Source organism: Pipra filicauda, unplaced genomic scaffold (assembly GCF_003945595.2).
Source record: "Pipra filicauda isolate LSUMZ 115617 unplaced genomic scaffold, ASM394559v2 scaffold96_size2947999_pilon, whole genome shotgun sequence".
NCBI classification, from domain to species: Eukaryota; Metazoa; Chordata; class Aves; order Passeriformes; family Pipridae; genus Pipra; species Pipra filicauda.
Window position 1 is genome coordinate 2,603,305 of NW_024105164.1, and position 20,210 is coordinate 2,623,514.

General features: G+C 39.5%; 1 protein-coding gene across 10 annotated transcripts in view; it reads right to left on the reverse strand.

Annotated features, from left to right (window-relative positions):
• Positions 1 to 20,210, reverse strand: part of USP54 (ubiquitin specific peptidase 54) — a 96,931-nt gene that overhangs the window by 67,514 nt on the left and 9,207 nt on the right. Inside the window, exon 1 of one of the 10 annotated variants that reach the window (XM_027719785.2) lies at positions 7,394 to 7,466. The exons of 8 other annotated variants lie outside the window; for them this stretch is intronic. The gene's annotated coding sequence lies outside the window, so the exon portion shown is untranslated. Of the gene's footprint in view, positions 1 to 7,393; positions 7,467 to 20,210 lie in introns of those variants that run through there. One more of the 10 variants, XM_027719801.2, reaches the window with a different exon arrangement.

A 20,210-nucleotide genomic window follows, 5' to 3' on the forward strand; every position in this document is an offset into this window, starting at 1 on the left:
TGGAGACAGTTACAAGTCTACACAACACCCAGTTCTTCAATACTTCATTGCATGAAGAAAGCATGAAAATTGTTTCTAAATGCTCTCTTTAAGGAAAGATCAGTTCTGCTTCCATCACACCTAAAATTAAAACTTTTTAAAATCATACAGCAGCAAAGGATGGGTAAGGGTTTTACTACTAAAACAAACCCCTTTGCATCGGACAGAAAATAAGATTTCGCTCTGCCCTGATGAGGGTCAAACAATTCAAATAGTAAGCAGGGCTCCACACCCTGCGAAGAGAAGCAAGGGGACACATCCCCAACCTAAGCACAATGGCACTGCTGCACTTACTCAAGAGAGCTTTGCCAAACATACCAGCTAAGAATCTGACTCACTGCCACCAAACTAAGAAAGAATTCAGAGCAATTACCACATTTTTGCACAGAACAGGAAGAATAAAAAAAAGGCATCTCAACTCTTCTAACATTTCATCTAAATTAGGACAGCACAGCAACCCTCAAGGAGTTTCTGGTCAAGTACTGCAACCCCTAGGGCTACTGGGACCGACAACAATGCTAGCAATTACACAGCCATCCACAAAGCTACCTCAGACTGAAATGAGGGAGGAAAACCAGGCAAACTAAAGCAACAGAGACAAGCCCAAAATCTCTCCGCCTTCCTTGCTTTTCTGCTTTGGGTCAGAGATCAGCAATCTGAGAAGCAAATGTATTTGAAAATCTATTAGGAGCCTGTATGCCGACAGCGTAACGTTCATGGTTGGCAAGATAAAGAGATTGCCAAGGAAAATGACAAAAGCATAAGTCAGAAAAAAATTGAAGAAACAAAGTATAGATGACAGAGCTGAAATAACCATTCTCTTAATACTGAAAACAGTTCTTTTCCCAGTGTCTGCAGAATCATGTGATTTCAGCTTCCTTCTGCCGTTGCAGATCCTGTAGCTTCTTATCCAGCAAAGGCTATGCTAGCTCTTCCCTTCACCTTCGAATGATTTTCCACCACAGCACTCCTACTCATAGAGCTGTAAATGTCAGCACATTTAGTACAGTTTAAATACCATAAGTTTGTCTACATGGAGAAGTTTGTCAGGAATAAATGCTACATGGTGAAGATGTAGTTTCTTCACTGCCAACAAAGAAGCTGGTTGCAGAAGTTCCTGCCCACCTTTCACAGAATCAGTTCTTCCTGTTCTCATCTGATGCTCTGTTCTGCAGATGGCAGCCTGTGTAGGACCACATTACAAATTGCCTCATGAAAACCATCTGGGTTAAAAAAAAAAAACCACCTGAAAATAAAAGTATGAAGTGGGCTACTTTTATAATTTCAGTTATTCAGAATACAGAGCAGTCCTGCAGTATGCAGTTGTCACTGGCACAACACAACACAGACCAGCAAACTACAGGGGGTACAGGAGCACATCATCATCATGGCTGGGCTTCGCGAACGAAGATTTGGGAAGGCTCTATCCACATTTGCTGCAGGCACGCTGGTGGCTTATGAGGCCAATACGTGACAGACAAATCCGATTGCAAAAGGCGCAGCAGAAAGACTCCTTAGATGGTGTATTCTGCAATACACGGTTCTTTCTGCGTTGCCTTTTTTCCTCGAGGGTGATCCTGCGTGTGTTTTCAAAGGAGACAGCTGCGTTATAGATGGTGTGTCTCCAGGCCTCCCGATTTGAGGCCAGAGTTGACCAGTTATGGTGATCAATATGGCCAAGGCTGAGATGTTGTTTCAGGGAGTCCTTGTATCTTTTCTTCGGGGCTCCTCTCATGCGGCAGCCAGTGGCAAGTTCACCGTAAAGCAAGATCTTAGGGAGGCGGTGGTCCTTCATCCTGTTGACATGACCTGCCCAACGCAGCTGACACAGTAGTTACAGCACCTCCTTTATGAGCTTTGCCACCAAAGCCAAGACACCATGTAGATGTACTAGAAGATCCATTAATTCCTTGCACAGGTAACTTACAGCATGTTTTATGATACAGCTGTGGCAATGTGACAGCTGCTACCAGGGTGGATCCGTTCACTGTCACGTGCTCCTTCTGCTCCCCTTATGCTAACACTGGTAAGTTTGCAAAATGACCTATTATAGGGCAGTAAGTTGGCAAAAAACAACTCTACCAATGAAAATATTTTTTTTTCCATCAGCTATCTCTCTCAGAATGCAGAAAAGCAGGCCTGGTGAGCAGTGCTTCTTGACAGTGGCCTGAAGTTAGATCCTCCTACCCAGATAACAAAGCTGCCCCTCCATCTGCAGTCAGATGCCTGTGCCGCAATCACAGACTAAAGGTGCGGTTTCATTTAACTGTGGGAAACACCAGACTCTGTCAGTGTGTTTACATTCCCCAGCCTCATGCTCCCACTGCTGCCGAGCATTGCACTGAGCTGTGAGCCGTTTGCATGAGCCACTTCAACCAAGAACACGCAGCTGAACAAGGAGACAGCAGGAGCACCCAGGCAAGACCCAGCCACCCGCCCTGCCCTGAAGCAGCCAGAGTGAAAGTGCCGTAGGTGAACAACACACTGCACTCCAGGAAAGATCAGTTCAAAACAACTGCTGCAAAGTAAACCCCCTGCTTAATCTTTTCTAGCCTCTTTCCTTTAAGTAAGTACATTTTTCTAGGACAGTGGTTTGGAACTTACAGTATGCCTCCCCTGGACTTTTAAGAAGTCTGAAAACAGACGTTTGCCCCCTTCACTGAAAACCTTTGAGGTCAAAAAAGTTATGTGGATACAAACCAGTGACCAGCAACAATTTCTGTTTTTCAGGGTGAGGAGGGTGGAGAAGGTAGGTTGAGAAAAAGAAGTTCATGTTCCCACATCAGCACTGCAATTTGCAAGAGGAGGAGAAAAAAGCCAATAAAAAAGAAAATAATCTAATAAACTTTAAGGCAATGTGCTCAAACGTATTGAGCAAATACATGTGCTATACTGAGCTGAGCTTCTCCTTATGGCAAGACAACTTGAATACAGTCTGGGGAGGCAGGAGGCACACCAAAATCTTGATTTTACTTCGTCTGCACAGTTTACTGTGGTAGGGTGGATACAGCCTTAAAGCCAAATGGACCCATATAACAAAAACTAATAAAAATTCATACTGTTTTTTCTCTTACCATCTGAGCTATTCTTTTATTAAAATCAGGTAAACTGGAGCTATTCAAGTAGCTTGTAAATTACAAGATGAGCAAAAATCTTTTTTTGACATTTCTCAGTATTTCTAAATAACAACCAAGGATTGCTGTATTGGTAGTTATCAAAAGAGAATCAGATGATTCTCAGATGAGCCTCTAATGTGAGGCCAGAGTTTTTATGGGCTCCACTTTCCTTCAGCCTCCCAACTGTGTATTCTCATCCTTGCGCAGTCCTTTCCAACACGGCAACACAACAACCGGTTCAGGGTAAACAGCATCCAGGAGAAAGAGAAGCCAAGTCAGTCCGAAGTCAGAGCTGTTCCTCAACGATGCCTACATAGCCCCACAAGTATTTTTTGTGGGGAGTGGCTTGCAGTGGTAGTACCAGTTAAATTATTTGAGAAGATGTGGTCTAAACTAAAATCTAAACTTGCTTTAAAAAGCAGCTTAGGAGCAATGAAGCAGAAAAGATTCCTTTGTATATGAAGTCTAGACTTTGGCTATCAAGAGTGCTACTGCTGTAATTCCATTCTGAACCTTATGCTTTGACAAATGAATCTGGCTCATTTGTACCCTTAAGAGCAGAAAGTTGGTATACACGCTCAATATTTTCCAATTCACTGAAAAAGCTGTTGTCTTTCTCATGTGTATGTGCTACAAAGCAGAGTGCTCCTCACTGAAACCAGTCTGTATTTTGGCATACGATTCAAACCAAAAAAAAAAAAAGTACTGGGAGAAAACGAAAGCATTAGAAACCTAAGCACACTACTGTGAACATATCCTGCTAGCAATTTGACTTACTCCATCAAGGAAATCTAACAAAGTGCTTTGAACTAGTTTTACCTGTAGCACTGGGAAGTCTGGGAGACTACAAGAGCCAGGCTTTAAAGCTTAACAAACACAAGCAGGAAGCAAAACACCACTCTTTACCACAGAGGTAACACCACAAATACCACAAATAACTGCACTTCTTGTTGCTACTACACTCCTAAACCCATAACGAAAGCAATTCTGTTGCATACTTATTCCAACTGACTGCCAACCACAGTGCACTGCATTTAATCCATCCTGCTTTTTGTAACTTCCACCTCAGTAAGTGGACCAAAGCCAAAAGAATGTTTTATAAATACCCTATCAAAAAGAGATGGTAAAAGGTCTTCTTTACCACAAGTAAGACACAAGGTTATAGATGCCTGTTGAACAAATAAGCCCTAAATTAAATTTCTTGGTCAAAGCATTAGCACATTCTTTGAATGAGTGTAATGCCTCGCTGTGTCCAAAGCTATAGTCAAGTCTCCCATCACCTGTGCAGATGGGGAAGACAAAACACACACAGTTTTATGCCGTAAAAGCCAAGGTACAAAATTGATTCCCTGTAGGAAAAGGAATTTCCTGTGGTTTAAATATAGTCTTGGGATATTCACAAATCAATTTATAGTTCAAGTAAGGTAGGAATCGGAAATCAACTTTTCCTATGTAAAGCACACACATGGCATTGGACCAGCATAACTGGAGTGATAAATCCATATCCACTTTTCCTAGAACTTAGACAATTTTGTTACCCTAAATTATGGCACCCAACCTGTAAGCTTTGAATCTTAGCAATACTGTGGTGCTTGACAAAAGGCTTGCAGGAAATCTTGAGAAAGGAGATTATGCAAGATTGCTTCACCTTCCTGCATTAAATAAAACCAATGCTTTTTAGGCTGACATAAAAAAAGGAGATGACAGGTTGAGGTGGAAGATTCTCTTTGGAAACTAACTTGCATCAGTGTGAAACTAAAATCAAAGTAAGCTCACAAGAAAGTTCTCCCTACCTATATTCATTTGTCCCATTTCATATTCTAATTCCTTGGCTTTATTAGTTTACTTTTGTATCACTTATTTAACAACAGAAAAAACAAGATCACAAGCCATGGTAATAGAGAAGGTAATGAGAATCATAAAATTTTATCTTACACAAATTCACATCCTGCACTAATTATTTTTCTGTTGTGTCTTATTTTCGTCCCACGACTGAACCTTGGCAAACTGACCCGCAGTCAGGATGTACGTACAGCACAGAACTCCCCAGAGCGTTTAAATCCATGCCATGATATGGAAGAGCTGAAAACAAAAGTCACTGACGCATGTGATTCCAGGAATCATCCCAATCATTGGTGGGGGAATCAGTATTTTAAAATAAATTTTTATTTGCAATTCATAAATGTAAGTCCTCTATGAAAATCTGCCATAAGAGAGGGGCAGTAACAGCATTTCTTAAGTCATCTATCTTTCCATCTTGAAACATATTTTCATAATTCCATTAAAACAGCCATTATTTCTTAAAACTGCATGTACCTACAAAAGCTGTTTACAATCCAGTCACTTTTTCAATAGTATATACAATCACTTTATGATGGCTATTGTTTGTTTCACAGACCAGTGAAATTAAACTGGCTTAAGATGCTAAAATATGAACAAAGAAGGTAAGAAGAAGCTGATGACTTCCAGAGGAAACAATAAGCCACTTGCCAAAAATCTATGGAAAGTCACATCTGTCACAGTAATAGGTGCTGTAATGAAAAAATATACTTAGAAGTTAAAGAGATTTTCAGGTAGAAAATTAATTGACCAGATTTCACCCTGTGGCCTAATCCTACTATGTCCTGGATTACCTACTTCACCTTAGCCTGCTGTCCTAATGCTGCAATACCCCACTGGACTACAAACCTGCTTCTGACAGAACACCCATATTCTCTGCATAAAGATGAAAAAAGTAGTAATTAAACACTAGAGTAATGTGACAATCACCCAGAGAGGTTCCTCTCTGCACAAAGTACACACACACAAAGTACAAGTATACATAAATACACCTAAAGACTCCACTGTCTTAAAGCCTGCTAGATTAACATACTTCACCCCTTTAAAAAGCCCACTGTTAATACATCAACTGAAATGATGCATTTTCGAGGACATAAGCCACTGTGGCCCATCCATCTATGCAGGATGCCCACTACAAAGAGCAATACAGAATACCAAGTAGTATATGAACATCAGCAGCTAAATTTAGAGAGCAAAAACATCATCCATTGCATACTGATTAGACTGAAATGCTATCAAGGCAATAGAAAAAAAGAAACCTGCAGAACGATGGATTCATAGGTGTGTATTCAAAACTAAAAATAGCACATCTCTTAACAAATACATACAGCCATACATAGGAGTATTTTTCTTCATTTTAACAAAGAGTTACTCCAGAACCCTGCTCTGCAGATTAAAAGACACTAAATCTGCTTTGGAATCTAATGCAGAAATTAGATGTGGTAGAGATGGGCCTTTCCAAATCGGGACTTCAAAGGGAAGCCTTAGCCTACATTTTTAGCATAAGAATACCAAAGAGACCTTTCTCTAGTCAAGAGTCAACCTTGCTAAAGCCTGTGCTTTACTTTGCCACATCCTTCTGCTACCCAGAAAATTACAGAGGCCTTCCTGCCAACTTTATCTTCATGTGATAATTCCCTTAAGCAAGGAATATTTTTCAATGTTTATTTCTACCAATTTTAACTTATCTGGTGAAAAGTGAATACATTAGCCCAGAAATTAGAACTTCAAATATACAAGTCAATTTATCATGAAGATTAAATGAATGTTCAAAGAAAGGTTTCAATGTCTCCTCTATCCTTATTAAGAAGAAAACAAACAAACACAATACAAAACCAAAAGCCACAACCAAAGCCACAACCAATACTTTGCTTTTCTTCATCAGAACTACCAAATGCAATCCTGTGCATGCAGATATTTAAGCGGTGTAAATTCCACATGGGCTTGCACATTCCCCTCGAACTGGCAAAGGTTATGGTCTGTTTTCCATACAGGTGGGATATAATCTTCCATTGGCAAGGGAGGAAGAGCAGCTCTAAGACATCTTACACCCCTCCTGTACTGCAGACTTGGGTGTTTGGAACTGCCTTGATTTACCCAAGTATGACGAGTTAAATTTAGCACAACATTTTCTACCAAGGACAACAGGCACACAGCACAATCCACCACCACGAAAAACAGAAACAACTACGGCAGCACCTGCTGTTCTCTTACTATCTCAGCAACAAGTAAATACAAACGAAACACACAACATGACGTTTGGCTGCACAAAGAAAAAAGCTAAGAATTAAGTTTGCAAATAACAGCACACCCTGCACATTTTCCCAGTCTAGTCTGCCGAAGGAGACTAAAGACATTTGCTCCTACGGCAGCCAGCCCCACACAAAACAAGCCGACACCTGCTGCAGCGGCCCCGCACCGAGAATCCTGCCCGCCGCGTCCCGGTCCCGCCGTGTCCCGGCTCCCGCCGCGTCCCGGTCCCGCCGTGTCCCACACGCCCGTCCCGGTCCCGCCGGGGCCGTTCCCGCTCGCGGGGCCCCGCGCGCCCCTGTGCACGTGCGCAGCCGCCACCGCCCCGTCCCGCGGCGCGGGCAGCGCCAGCGCGAGCCGCGGCCCCGCCCAGTGACGTCACCGCTCCGGCCGCGCACCTGATCGCGGGCAGGTCGTGCCTTAAAGGGGCCGCCGCGGCCGCAGCCCCGCGGGACCGGCGGCGGCGATGGCCGCGCCCAGGTAACATCCACCTGCCCCCCGCGGGGCCGCGCCGAGCTGCCCGAGGCCTTCCAGCACCTCTCGGACACCTCCTGGCAACGCGAGGAGACCTTTCAGCCGCGCACTGCCCTCGCGTGCCTGCAGCCCCCCTCCCCGGAAGATGTTATCCCAGGAGGATGATTATATAAATAATTTAGGTAAACAAACCACTCTCCTGGTGGATTTTAGCAGCACACTTCAAATCCTTTCCCCTTCTTTCCACAGCTCTTTTTACGAGGCAGCCGTGGCCACAGCAGCCTGTGCCTCTCTGGCACACCTGCCATGCACAAATCCAAACGGCTGCAGTTTTCAAACACCCGAAGGCCACAACTTGCCTCTTTCACCCCAAAACCACAACTCCAATTTGCCCATCGATAAAGGACGGCTTGACCGTTCTCAGCCATGTTCAGAACTAGATACAGAACATGCCAGAGGGAACAAACCAACTTACCATGGCACAAAACTGATAACCATTTACTTTGTACCATCAGTGCCAGACAAATGAGACAGACTCAAAATGTAACTGGGACAAATCAAACTTATCACTACACTCTTCCCTAATCAAAATCAATTGTCCTCTTACCCGGATCAGTGATCCTCTCCACTAAGGAAATGTGCTGGAGGACAAGAGACCTTTAAATCAGTATGTGCATCGCTTCCACTCAGACAGGCAAATAACATCAAATGTGGAAGAGAGAAGAATGAAATGGAAGATACAAACACTAAAACTTCCTAGTCAAGAAGCACATTTGAACAGAAACATGGCACTTCCTATACTGTCATCCTTTCTGTTTCTATCTATCCATATCTATCTATCTAATCCATAAAGAAAAATTGTATTCTTACATAGCCAGACATGAAAACACGTCACTCTTGCCTAAACCTTGAGGAGGTTGCTGGAAATTCTCAAGGTGCAGGCATTGTTTCCTTTCTTTCACTACCATTGGCATAAAGCCACCAGTCTAGACCGACTACCAGGATTATTCATCACATCCTCCAAGTTTCAGGGCAACTTCATGCAAATCAATTCATCTCTGTCTACTCCAATTCCTCATCTGTAAAACCAACAAATTACACTTATTTTTCTAATTCTCACGCATGCTTTCAGTGATAGTTCTTACTTTTACATATCAAAGATTAAATCATAATAGAGGAAAGTGTCACTCATTGTCCAACTAATATCATAAAGGTTTCGCTTAAGCTTCTACAGATATTTCCAAACAATGATTTGAGTCTGCAAAAGTTCCCCTTTTTCTTTGTTTCTATGCATGGGTTCCACTCATCAAAAACAGTGTTGGCCTTTGGAAGTGCAGCATTCAGAGAAGAGGAGAGACAGCATTCTGGTGTTCATATAGGAACAGGCTGAGTTATACTTTAACATAGTATATTATAGCCTCATACACAAACTCTCGCTTCTTGTTTTGTTAATAAGATACATTTAATCAAATACCTCAATTACATTCAACTCTCATCTTCCCTTAGAGAGATTATTACTTCCTCCCTGCAACATCTGTAGGCATCCGTATGTCTAAAACCATCTTCTTCACATTTAGACCCCTTTTTTTCATTTTCTGAGTATTTATAAGATCTGTGTTTCTGCTTTACTGAGCGTAGTTACCTATGATTACTAAATAATCGGGACTATTTTTCAGAAAATGGTGAATGTGATACAGCATGTTTTCTAAAACAATTTCACTTTCATACTTATTTCAAACTGCATGTGGACAGAAGTTATGTGACCTTATTTTATTTAACTACTTTAAAAAAAGGGTTTAGAGTAATCTGAATTAAATTGATACTGAAGGTAAGCACCAATGCTAAACACTTTTAGAACTAAGAGACCTCATCCTGTCAGCTCTCTTGGTTATTACTAAAACATTAAAATTTTTGGCTTTTTTATCTTTTATTCTAAGCTGAGGAAGTTTGTGGAACAATCAAAACAGTTATATCTACACTATAATTAAAAAACCCCACTTCTTGTCAAAAGTCAGGTTGTCAGTTCATTAGTGCTATTTTCAATTCAGCATCTCACTTGCTAAAATTTGTATGGCAAACAAACAGTGGGATTTTATTTTAAAGTATACTTAGAACAAATTATCTTAATTATTGATAATAATAAATGTGGAATTTAAATACACTCAAATACACTTTTCCCCTCAATAAAAATAATTTTAATCACTTTAAATTGTCATATTAAAAAAATAATAATCCCTTGCTTGATTGTTATCCATCCTGTTTGGCGCCCTTTTGATCACTGAGCTCCCACCCTTAGGGAGACGGCTCTGCAACCTCAGTTGGAGCCTGGAAGTCAACTCTTCACAGCTGACAGATTGGCTATTGTCTGTAGCATGTTTGCAGGGCTACTGCTTATCCAGACTATTGTGTTGCCTTCCTGTTGCCTTCCCCTAGAACTAACTATTAAATTAAATCAACATATTTACACATATTAGCATCCAACACAGTTGTCCCACTAACAATGTTAATTATGCAAGACTTAATAATTAAAATTACAGCTCAGTCCTGTTTTGCACAGTGAAGTCACAATAAAATCACTCTAAGTTTTATTTTGTGTAAAGACCACTACATGTTTTTCCACATTTCAGTAGGCTAAATAAATTCAGGGCCCTTTTAGTCCTCTAAATGTATTTGACTCCATTTACTTCTATTGCAAGAAGATAGTTCAAACTCCACTTTACAGTCAAAGTGGATGCATTTCTCTCTCTAAATTTCAAGTTTCGATTGTAATTCTCCAGAAACAGATTCTCCAGAACACCACACTTTATGCTTACAAATACACCTTCTATTATGCTTCTTAATACTGTAACTCTACAGAGACAGACAAATACTAGGTACTATAAAAGGACATCCAACAGCCTAATCCAGCATCCCAGTGAGCAGCATCCTTCCTTTACCAAATAAAGCAAAGCAAAAGTAATTTCTGTTGGTCAGGAGTAAGTTAATTATCTTCATGAAGTCAAGCATAGAAAGTACAATTTGATGTGCTATAAACAGTTAAGATGGGTCTGTGCTTCCTCAGCAGATCTGCAAGCGCAGCTAAGAAAGGAAGTCCAATTCCATGAGAACCTAAATTATTCAAGGCATCCACATTCCAGCTCTTTAAGAAAAAACAAAGCCATGAGTTTTCTGATCTACCTATGGCTTTCAGAAACTACAGGTAAGATAGAACATGAAATTATCCACTGACCAACAGCTCTCTGCTGCTGTGGATTTCATTGCTCCCCAGCCAGGCGGGGAAAAGCAGCTCTGGTGGTGTAACCCGGAGGGCTGGCAGGAGCTCAGCACTCCCAAACCCCACGACTTCTCAGCTCCATCACTTCAATCACACCAGGGGCTGGTTTGGCCTCCTATACCCAAAAGCATCAGTACCACTTAGAGCTGGTTAATGAGGCTGCAACATCTTGCAACTTCTATACCATGGTACATCTTCATTATACATTCCTCCTACATAGTAGTCTCATCCTTCCAGTTCCAGTGGCACATGCTATTGGCATTCTCTCAAAGACTCAGCATTTGGGGCATATTTTTCAAAGATTATTTTATCACCAGTATTCATGGGCAATAACTGTGTTACTTTGCATTCCACTACAGTAAAGGTCCTCCCATTTATTCTTAATAACTATACCACCTGCTAGACTCATACAGCTAGGTTTAAATTTTCTACTTAAGAGCAAGAATTTCTGGCTCTGATGGTTAAAAATAATACCATTTAAATATGACCAGAGCCTGAACAAGCACAAACCTCTGAGTTTTCCACATGAATTTGTCTGGAAATTTGAAAGCTAGTGATCAACATTTAAATAATCAATGTCAGCAATAACTTTCCTTGCAGATAATTTGAACGTGACCATCCAGCTAGCAAAGCAAGGTATGTGACGAAGGAAAAACATTAGAATTTACAGCATTTAGCCCAAATTCACTGTGTGATGGAGAAGCAAAACAGTAGCAGCAGAGGAGAGAGGAGTTCAAATCATACCCTCATAACCAAAACAGTAACAAATATATTTTTTCAAGTCACCCTCATCCTTTCTGTAATATGCAAAAACCTCCACCTCTTAAAAGCTCCAGAGTGCTTCCCTTCAGGATGCTGGATAACTAATGCTTCCACATCAGACATCTGCCCTGTGTTTAAAGGGTGCTCATGGGAGAAAGGTAAAAATGTAAATTGGAAGCAGCTCATAATAATTTATTAGAAAGAAGAAATACTGAAATGATGGAATTTCCTTCACATTTACTTAAACAAAAAGCCCTATTAAAAAGTGCTTGGAGCAGTGACAAATTCCATTCTCAGGCGCGAAATTCAGGTTTGGCTGGCTACACTGTACAGAGGCTGCTGGGTTTGACTCATAAAAGCTCTCTGAGAAAACAGAAACTAAAATTGCTAAGTAAGGTAATTTCCAACTGCGATGATTAAAGACGTATTCTAGGGTATAACAATGCAAATAGAGACTCAGAGTATGATAACGACATATGTTGCAGCCTCGGGTAACTGAGGCTTGAACTCATTTCTCAGTGGAGAAATACACAATGGAAATTGGGAAAGATTTTATAAACAAAACAATTACCAACAGTACACTCCTTGTTTTCTTATGATAATAATATGTTGAGTCCCTAAAGTGCTGGACTGACAACTGAAGTCATTACGAAAATGAGAAAGAAATAAAAGTTGACTACTGACAAGCTTGACAAGGGCCTGTGAATAGGAAAAGTGAGCTGAAAATCTTGTGTGGTACATCTATTATTTGTGTAGTGAGGTATCAACAAAAGCAAGATGAAGGCTACTGAGTTAGAGAATGTTAGAATTGAAAGGACTGGCAATATGGAGACTGTCTGAATCACCATTGTCTAGTGGATATTGTCTCAGGGTAAGTTGTCTACATATACAAAGTGTTCATTTTTTAATCAGTAACATTCAAAAAATTCTATATATACTATTCATCAGTCTTAAAATAATGCTGTTGTTCAAAATACAGCTACAGAAATAACTGACTGTTCTTTCTCATAAAGAATTTTATCTCAGAAACTGGTCCTTTGTTCCTGTCTGAGACCTAATCTGCATTTTTTACAATTTAAGATCACTCATCTTGCCCTTTCTCTCATGCATGGGCCTTACACCTGATAACTTCCTACCTTCCTGAAATAGCCTCCTACATACAAAGTTACACCTTTCGTTCTCTTCCAAATAGGTCCCATTTTCTAGACCTCAAATTATTTGATTACTCTTCTTTCCATCACTGTTCAGTTGAGCTGCATTTTTTGGCGCATTTGCCCTAATGAGATGTAGCACAAGAACAAAGGAGTTACCTGTAGATTAAAAAAAAAAAGATTGTTTTGTATGCTTTATCACTTATATTCTTATCCCTCCTGATATAACACTTACTCTTTTACAATGTCAGGAGTCCTGGAGAATTTTCACCTAATAACTTGTTCCCTACACTGTATTTGTGTATTTCATGATTTCTGTTAAGTGCAGAATTTCAATCTGTCCCTATTTATCTCCTAAGACTTACTTAATTCTCAAAATAACTGTGCTCATAAACTTGTGTCCTATGTATATATACTCCCTCCAAGTTCTGGGGGCATTTTTAGTGAATCAATTTTGTAAGCACACTCTCTTTTCTATCATCAAGATCATTAACAAAAAGATTGAAGTGAAGCAGAATGAGTACAGACCCAACAGACCGTGGCGGATCCACATTCAATACAACCATTTCATTTTGACAGACAATCGTTAATAACCACCTACTAGGCACTGTCATCCAACAAGTCTTGCTCTTACTCTACAAGAGTTTCTTTCAGGTCACATTTCTCCACTTGTTTGCAATATTATAGCATGAAACAGTGCTGATGAACTCACTAACATGAAAAATACTAAGTCACGCTTTTCTTGTCAATTCACTGGCCTTATTGTCATGTTACAGAAAATAATTAAACTGGCATGACTATTTACTCTTCTTAAATTCATGGTGGTTGTGCCTCATGTTCTTGTTGTCTCCCTGAGGCTTATACTTCTTGCAAGAATTTATTCAAAATGTGGAACATGAGAGGAATGGTCTATAATTTCCTGGCTCCTTAGCACCTACCCTGTTTATATTTTCAGGTCTTCCAGCATCTCAAAGAGCAGCTAGTTGTACTGAGAGAGCTTCCATCACCTTTTTTCCTTAACCAATCAAAGGATGAACATCATTGGGTCCAACCTAATAAATAACCTACCCAAGTACTAAAAAGTATGGAAAAGGCTTGCTTCCAATTAGCCATCCATCTTATAAGTCCTCTGTGCTTTTTATTTCCTCCCTGTGCTAACTGCTGCTCCTTTACACTCTGCTTCTGCTAATGTTTTGAGGATTTTTCATAGTGGTTACTTCAAGTCCCTCTTACAAAACTGTGCTGCCAATCAAAGCCCCCACAGTACATAGCCATGGACATATGGCTGCTAGAAGCACAACTGTAGTGGAAGCAGCTCAGCTGTGCAGCCCCACGGACAGAGTAGGACACCCCTGCCAGAAGGAAGGGCTACTTCTCACTGGGATGGCCACTTCTAGTGCAGTGGCAACACAGAGGAAATCTGCAGCAAGACAGGAACAGGCACAGAAGGAGAGTTCTGCAATCCAGACTTAGAATCACACCAGCAAGGGGAGACCAATTAATTACCAGATCATTTGCAGCATATCAGCATCGCTTCTGTGTCAATTATGAAATCTGTCTCCCTGCACCCAGCTAAGTATGGAGCTGGGTTGGATGGGACACACACACACGAGTACTTTGTTCCCAATATTCATGCACATATACTGAATAAGGGATTGCAGATAAACAGGATTAAGCCTGACACAGACAATCCTGCAGATACTCTGGCTCTCCCAGTGTATTTGCTTTGATAGCACAGCTCACAAAACCAGCAACCCTTCTGTACATTCCTGCATGGTGGCACCATTACATTTAGAAACATTATTCACTTGCTGACGTTGCCCAAAATTAAACCACACAATAATATTCTTATTATAGTACATATGTATGTGGCAGTTTAAGATGTAAATACTTGATTTTATTATTTTAAAACAGCAACAAAGAACAGGAAGAAAAAAAAGTTTAAAGACATGAGTTTAAAGATAACTAATACCTAAGTTTTCTCAAGTGTATTGTAGGTTATTCACCACGCACCCAAATTGTTTATTTCCTTTTCACAAGAGTTATACAATGATTACATAAAACTGAAAGCTGTTTGTTTTCTTTTGTGTACACTAAGCATACTCATAGCCTTCTAGCCCTTCCCTCCATTGAAAAGTTTAATCTTCCCATAAATACCAGGGACCAAAAGAAGTACGATACTGTAATATACTTGTAAATGAATAAAAATTAATAGTTAGGATGCAAAAGTACCTTTAAAACTAATTAGTTACGCTAAGATTATCCAGAATTCCTCTGACATTCTATAATGTTATGACTATAAACAGAGGAGCAAAATCCAACAAGCTTAACTTTAGAAGAAAAGGAATAAAAATACTATTTGTGTACTTTAACATAGTAAATGAATACTTAGCTTCTGGGGAGTATCTGAGTTCATTTTGTCAAAAGTACAAATACTAATGTTTTTGAAGAAAAAAAAGGTACCATTCCAGACATGCCCAGCTTTGTCCATCACAGAAGGAAAAGGCTAAACCACTGATTTATCATGACTTAATGAGATACTGACCATCAGCTGAACTGCATTAACTGACTAATGCATTTCTAGTCCAATTACTCTGAGAACCAAAACAAGTTAGTATAAACCACTAGTAAATTAACTATATATACTCAGGGAAATCTCAGGCAATATACAACAAAAGAAAATTTACACTGCAACTGCTCAGTCACTAATTTACACCTTACCATCTTATCATTTTTCCTGATAAGACAAAGTAATTTACAAGGACAAACATTCAGGCTTCAACTGGTGGGATTTGGGGTGGAGGGGGGCTTGTTTGCTTTTTGCTATTGGCACACTAAAAGATTAATGTTTTAAAAACTAGTTAAAATGTTTCAAATGTTACTGTTCTTTTTCTTCCTCCTAACAACATTAACTAATACTAATCACAACTAATCACTAATCAGATAGCATTTTACTGGCCAGTTTGAAGTGGGTTGGCATTCAGTATATTTTGGAACTGACATTAAATAACAATTGTCTTTGATTTTCTTTTACATGAGGTAGATTAATTACTACTGCTCCCATAGCATAATCATTTCAACTCAGAGCTCAAGAACTTAATGTGTTTAGGAAAATTAGCACAATAAGAGGCATATCATCTTGCAGACTTGATTTGTATTGTTGCTTCATATATGTCATAGCTATGGATAGGAAAAAATCACATTGATGCGGGATCCTGATATTACTTTTAAACTTGGAAAGGAGTAAAGTAAAAGCTCTCTCCTATCTAGTTCACTTTTTGCTACATGATAAGCATGTATATAGAGCATGTCTGCTCTATTCACAGCCACCTGGAGTCCAATTCAAACACATATTTTGGAGTTTAATAATTCTCTAACACAATTTGAACAGTTAGTACAGTCTGTTTTCACAATGCTAGTTTATGTTTAGTTTTAGCTGCAAGCTCAGTTGCATCCTGTCTGTATGGTCAGGACCCATAACAAGAAATAATTACTGCTGATTAACCTGTGTCCAGAGAAAGATTGTTCTATGAAGGTGATCTTCTGAATGAAATCTAATTTCTGTCTCTTGTGTATAGATATGCACCTAAGTTACATTAGCTAACTCGTAAGAATACATTGTAATGTTTCATTATGCTACTTTGCACATCCTCCAAGAACTTCCCCCAAGTAGAACTTAACAGATTTTAGAACTATTTCTGTAAGAAGACAGACAGTTCAAGATCTGGTTCCTCTTCTCACTGAACTGCGGCTGTGACAGCACGGGAACAGCCAGAACACCCAAATTCTATTCTGAGTTCTACACTAACATCATCTGACAAGGCAAGCCTCTGTGCCCATCCGTTCTGGCTACTTCGGATACCATGCCAAAGTTAATTTTGTTGAAACCTCTGGACTGAAAGACTTGAAACAAAATTCTGGTAAAAAAGAAAAGTTGAAAAACATGCTCAAAACTGAGTTCACCAAGATTTGGAACTGCAAACAGTAAAAGGAATTCTGCCTGCTTATGTGGCAAAGGCAAGAAATAAATCCTCAGCCTCTTGCTTGTCAGAGGAGGCCTTGTTTCTGGACATCCATCACAAGCAGCAAGGGAGTGGTGCCATATGAAGCAGCTGACCCTGACTGCAACACATGTAAATCTGGGTAACAGCTCCATACAATTGAACAGGGAAGGTCGGATTGGACACTAATGTAATAAATACCCAGTGCAAACTAATGCTGTAGTGGCCCAGTTCTCATTCCTCTAAATTTTAAGTGCTGTCATCTTTTCCACAGTATCAACCCACCAACAGTTGATATCTGAATGGATAAGCTAAACATACAGACATTACTGAAGCAAAATAAATTGTGCATTTTCCTTTCTTAAGTATCTACCAACAAACCAAGCCCATCAGCCTTCTCTCCTTTATATTTACTTCCCCCTTGATAGATCAACAGCTTTGCAACTTAAAAATTGGTTGCAAAAAATTTAATGAGCAAACTCAGTATTAAGGCTCACAAATGTCTGAAATCAAGACACCAGAATCAAGTTCTTTTGAATTTCCCTCTGTACCTCTCCTTACTGCAAAAGACCTGAAAGAGCTGAGTAAGCAAGTAATGTCATTGGACTTCTATAAAAGAGGCAGAAATTGTATAAAGTGTAAATATGCAAGGCACATAAATTTCCCAATTACTTACATAATAGATATGGTTGCTTTTTATTAGTACATCTTGCTAATTTACACCATTTTGAACACACATTTCAATACTCTGCCTAGCAATTCTACCTATATTTTCTATTAGGTGGAGTTATATTTCTGATTAAAACATAACTAAATATGCAATCAAGTGACATATAAAATGTATGTCATTCATAACATGAAGCTTTCAATGTTGAAATCTGAAGGTACCAGTAAACGTATTTTCCCGTTACACCATTCAGTGGGAGTTAAAGGCTCACAAGGCTGAAATTTAAACAGCCTAAGAAAACAGGACTGATTCCAGCTGTAAAAATGTTTGTAATTCCAGTCTTGGGTTGCTGCCTAAGGCAGCAACAGCCATCGAAGTAACAGAAATTCTCTCCTTGGAGAAAATTCTGTCTGCAAAAGAGAGGCTGCTCTAGTTGGTGGAAGCAGAACAGACATCATTAAAAAGGAGACAAATCCTACTCTACATAATCTTAGTCTAAATTCCAAGTCATTTCAGCAGCACCAGTATGCATTTAAAAAATCCCAGTGAAACTGAGGGAAAATTTCCCTAATGACTCTTTTAAAGAATCTCCAAAGCAATTTTGCCTCGAAAGTACACGAAGATGCCAGAATTTCCTCCAGCATAGGTTTCTTTACAAAAATGTCAAATGGATTTTTGGCAGTGATACAGTTTTCTTAGTCCAACTTTCAATTTTCAAAACCATGATTTCAAAGATCTCAATCTGCCAACAGGGCAAGAAGATAAACAAGTTGTGGCATTAAGTCCAAGTAAGCTTAGAGGAAGGCACCGGATTTGGCATTACATTTCCCAAGGAATATGCAGATGACAAGTAAACACATGGACATGCTTCATTCTCTGCCCCCAAATTCACAAACCAAGACATTTAAGTGATTGCCTTTGAGGAAGAACAACATAATTTTCCACTCTCTAAAGTCAAGGGGATAATTATAGCCTGCAAATAGTGCTGAACACTTGAAGGAACTATTAAGTAATTAGACTCTGCAGGTGTGTCATTTACTTTGTAAAGCCCAGAAAGAAAAAAAAATTGACATGTGTACACCTGTTTGACCATTAGCTTTTTTAGGAAGTTCCTACCAGTATAAGAAGTTACAAGTGTCCATGTTACAAAAGCCAGAATTCAAGTGATTAGCTTTGTCTAGACTGATCTGTGTAGTGTTCCATTCGTATTATTACGTTTTTACAAGATCAATAATCAAATCCTCTGCAAAAACTGACTGGAAAACTACAAAGCATGGTTTTCCAGAAGTGCATGAACATAAATGGATAAATCCTCTCTAGAGTAATAGAAATACCTACACATCAGCTACTGTTGCAAACATACTTTTTGTTCAAGGAGTATATTGTACTTCTTTTTCTATTTCTTCTGGGGTGAACTGCTTATGAGATGAAGAGTTAAGGACAGCACTATTACCAACAGAACTAGTAACCATGAGCCTTCATGCTGTCCTGAGCTACAGCACCTATGGATGATAAGGTAAAAATACTGGCTTTCATTAAAAGGGACTGAGGGTTTATCACCCTCTTCAAGATAAAGAATTTTTCCACAACCTCTTTAGAGCAGCCCAGAGTTGGCCTACACCAGTCCTTAGCAGAGTCAAAATCATCATCACTGCTTCTCATTAATGTGGTAATATTATCAGTCAATGGCAAATTCCTTTGGTAAACAGCCAGGGCAACTTCTCTCCACCTTGACAAAGGAAAAATAAACATATTTGAAACTTCAGACAAACCATTTCAGTTGATATTCATTAAAAAGGGGGGAATGGAAGATCCTTTGTTTCATTGGACACCATTTTCCTCTGTATTCAGTAGCTGTTTGGGGTTTTCTTTAATTTTTTTTAAGAACAAAGAACATTGTCAGAATTAAAACTGCATGACCACAAATAATGGCAATGGGCAGAGGAAAATTCAAACATTAATTTATGTTTTAAAATTCTATTTATTGCCTACAGTCATCATGTAGGAGAACACAGATCACTGCTGGGGAAAGTGAGGGGCAAGATGTTTTTTAACTGTTTTTTGATTTTTACCACCTGTGGGCAGTCCAAACCAAGCAGCTGGATCTCATTTCAGCATTCACCCTGGAAAGAATTGCCATCACCTACCTCATATCACAGCAATTTGGCAAAGTGGAGGGGCAGTGCAGAACATCCCTGCACAGCACCAGCAGCTCTGCTGCAGCTCCTGAACCCGGAGCTCTCTTAAAAATATGTACATGAACATCAACTATTTGATCACACAAAGGATAACACTGAAATCGAAAGTGGGGATTTAAAACAGAGCTGACCTCACTTAAGTCTAGGACCAGTTTTATCAAGAAAATATTACTAGTAGATACAGAAATTAAAGACTTCTTCCTCCCCACTGTAACTTGAAGCAGGTACTAACCTCTCCATAAAACTATGTGAATTACACTATAGGCATAAATTATGTTTCTATAATTTTTCCTTTCTCATGACATAACTCTGACTCTGAAGACAAAAGGATTTTTTTTTCAGTCTGAAAAAAAAATCTTCCAAAAAGATTCCTTTTTAAATCTTCTTATCAAAGAAGCAAAAGTAACCAACAATGCTACTCTTGAAAAACATCTATGCA